The sequence below is a fragment of the Haplochromis burtoni genome, unplaced genomic scaffold, assembly GCF_018398535.1.
Source record: "Haplochromis burtoni strain Fernald_Lab_line unplaced genomic scaffold, NCSU_Asbu1 Contig_188, whole genome shotgun sequence".
NCBI classification, from domain to species: domain Eukaryota; kingdom Metazoa; phylum Chordata; class Actinopteri; order Cichliformes; family Cichlidae; genus Haplochromis; species Haplochromis burtoni.
Window position 1 is genome coordinate 1,060,536 of NW_024582549.1, and position 3,771 is coordinate 1,064,306.

A 3,771-nucleotide genomic window follows, 5' to 3' on the forward strand; every position below is an offset into this window, starting at 1 on the left:
CCCAAGAAAATGTACATTCTTCTTCTGTATGTATCCGTCACGGACTCTTACAGTTTAAAGTGCTGCATAGACTCCATTTATCGAAGTTGAAACTGTCAAAAATGTTCCCCAATGTAAACTCGTCCTGTGAAAGATGTAAACAGCAACCTGCTTCACTGGCGCATATGTTTAGGACTTGTCCCTGTATAACAACATATTGGAATAATGTTTTTCAAAACTTGTCTAAGATTCTGACAAAAACACTTAAGCCAGACCCAATTTGCGCTTTATTTGGAGTGAAGCCGGTTGTTGTAGATTTGTTAACCAACCAAAATAATGTAATACGTTTTGTGACGCTGCTAGCACGCTGTTTAATTTTACTAAACTGGAAGCAAAGAGTGCCTCCTATCAAATCAGCATTAATAAGATGTAATGAGACATTTGCAACTGGAAAAAATTAAATTCCTACTAAGGGGGAAGCTGGAAGAACGGTAGAAGTAGAAGGGTATTAACACAAAATAAAAGTCCTTAAATGGCACTGGGGAAATCAGTCAATACCGTAACCGTAGGGATATGAAGGGAAATAAAAACAGAAAAAAAGAGCTGTAGTAAACTGAAAACAGGGAATAGAGTAAAACCGAGCTTTCAGATGCAGCTTTACAACAATAACCAAGAACCATGAAAAAGACCATGGCACCTCATGAATGGAGATCATTACATTTGAGTATATGCGATGGACAATAGATACACGCAATAATAATCTCACTTCAGAGAGTAATTATTTAAACTGTACAATATTAATGTGTGGAAGGTCATGGGCTTACCAATAAACTGAAACTGGAACTTAGTATGAAAATAAAAAATCTACTGTGGTGGTTCAGGTAAAATTACAAAAACTGTGTCATTTTTCAAAAACTTATGGACCTGATTGTGGTTCCAACTTACATTAAAAATAAAGAACGAGTTTGTTAGTTTGTCTGTTACAACAGAGTCACATATAGGAAGCAGTAACAACACGATCTCGACCTACTAAAGTGGCAGTAAATTTTGTTGCAACCAGAGTAACTGAACGCTTGTTTTCACCCTTGCACACACACACACGCACACACTGGTGTTTGACCAGGTGTGCCATGATCAGCTCTGACACAAACACCTTGCTCCCTTTCTCAGGCATGGATACACAGGGTGAACCGAGGCGTCTCTGCAAAATATTGCACAATAGATGATATCTGCTTTATAGATTCTGCTGGAAAAATTATTTTATGAGCATTTTTTACAATACCCACTTGTACGTTTATGAATTTCAGGATTAGTGCGACATGCAGTGGATGTGTTTCTGCATTCATATAGGCAATATAAAGGCAACAAGATTAGTAGGAACTTATTAAAGAAAATAATCCTTTATGACTCAGAACACAAACTTGTAAAAACAATTCAGGAAGCTGAGTTCAGTGATCCCGCTTATCACCACTTGTGCTTATGCTACCATCAGCTGATTTCAGTTTGTATGTGAAATACAATAGTGTAAAATAGTGCCATATTCTGCAGCATTGATGTGGACATTTTATTTTTTATTGCACAAAAAGGCAAGAGTGCAATGGTGAAGTGCAAACTGCATCCAGGACAGAAACAACTGCATTATGCTGCTAACACAACTTTGGCTCTTTACAAGCACCTGCACAGGTAGCATGCTAACACTAAGCTAGCTAAGAACCCAGAGTGGTGATAAAGCTGAGTGAATGCTGACCCCAGCCCAACAGCCAGACCCTGAGATCCAACAGGTAACAAAACTAATGAGCAGATAGTGTGCAGCTCCCGTTTCTACCTGTTCATGTTTTTAAAGTAGAATCACTGTGACGAGCGCTTTAGTCTCTTTGTGCTGGTTTTCATTTTTGCTGTAGGACTGTGGTCTGTCGGTTTATAGTGTTAAATGGTAATTATGAGACATTGTATTTCAGGTCATTTTACAGAGAAATCTGAAAGTAATGTAGCAAGTAGTATAATGGATTACTTTCTCATGGGAGTAACTGAGTAACATACTGCATTACTTTAGGTCAGTGTTCTGGGTAATATGTGTAATACATTATTTTTATTGAGTAATGACCAAAACAGTGATCGGCACAAACATTTGATCATACAGCAGGCAACTGATTTGCAGGAATGTAATGTCTGTGCTGCTTAGCGATGGTGGTGACTCTTAAAGTGCACCCAAAGAGAATAAGCGATATTGATAATGGAATCGGAATCGCTAAATTCGTATCAATTCCTATTCCCTATATTTGACACTCAAATCTTTTAGTATGTAGAGAAGTTCTTGTTCAACTCAAAGATCACCCCTCCACCACCATGCTGACAGTTGCTATGAGACAACCTGTGTTTGGTTTTCACTGAATGCGTCTTTTATGTCTTGTTGATAATCTGTCACTCAAGTGTATTTGATCAGCAGCAGCTGAGGGTGTACTTAGTTTTTGACACACTGCTTCTGCATTTATTCTTAATATTTGTTTAAAAAAATGACTCAATGTAATATGTCGTGTGGTTCACCTTAAGTTGTATATATCTAATTTTAAGACCTGCAAGAGATGACCTCCTGACATGTGCAACTGTAGAATACTGCTCTAGTAAGTAAGTAAACTTTATTTATTAAGCGCTTTTCATAGACAGGCAGTCACAAAGCCCTGTACACAAAAGACTAAAATAAACAGAACGTTAGGTACCAATATAGACAATACAAAAGGTTAAATGTAAATGAAAGTTTAAGATTTCAAAATAAATTACATATCAGGACATAAATATTACTTCTTTGTAGTGTTGTACAGGGTTCAGAGGTTCAGGTATCCATGCCTTACCTTTACCACAAGCCTGTAAAGTGACCTCGGAGCCGTCATCCACTTCCACTCCTGGCTGCATTGCATGTTCTGAATGCTTGAGAGGATTATGTTTGTTTGAACATCAATCAGCTGTGTGTCATGTTAACCTTAAAGACCAAACATCTTGCTGTAATCTAGCAGAACGGTTTACTGTCAGTACGCATTCACAGAACTATCCACAGCAGCAGCAACAGTTATTTAACACCTACATGATCTTTGTACCATTAGCTTTTTAACTCCATCTAAATGTTTCAGTGAGTGTCTGTTAATATGATTGTGTAGTATTTTGTAGTCTTGTGAAGTATCTTTTTACTTTGTCCTGAATAAAAACAAAAAACACAAATTCTTACAAAAATAGAAAAGAAAAACTTGAAACAGCAGCACAGTCATTAATGTTGCTTTTTAACCCCTCATGCTCAAAACATGCCTTTCAGACTAGCTTTCAAAGTAAATGTAATTAATTCAACTAATTAAACGTCCAACATCCATTCAGCTGTAGTCTGCACACGGGGCCAAAAGCGGGGTGAAGGAATTTCCGACTTCTTGAAGATCTTTGACGGATGCTGGAGCACCTGAACATGGACCGGTCAAGAGTTTGAAAAGAAGCAGAGTGAAGCCTGAAGAGGCACTTTGCAGATATCCAACAAGCAGCAGGGAGACCAAACATGGCAGCCTCTTACTTCCTGCCCATCTTCTCCTACCAAGCTGAATGAGAGGCTATTCAAGTGCTAAACAAAGGAAGCAAGCTTAAAGGTACTGTCAAGAGGAAATTGTATTTAGTAGTCAGTATAATCTCTTAGTGATATAAGTTTGCATATGATAGAATACTGCATGTAGTTATTTGTATTAGGAAATATTCAACCATGTATACTTAGAGGCATATAATCAATTGTGTGTGATCTCTAACAGGCTGCAGGCTTGG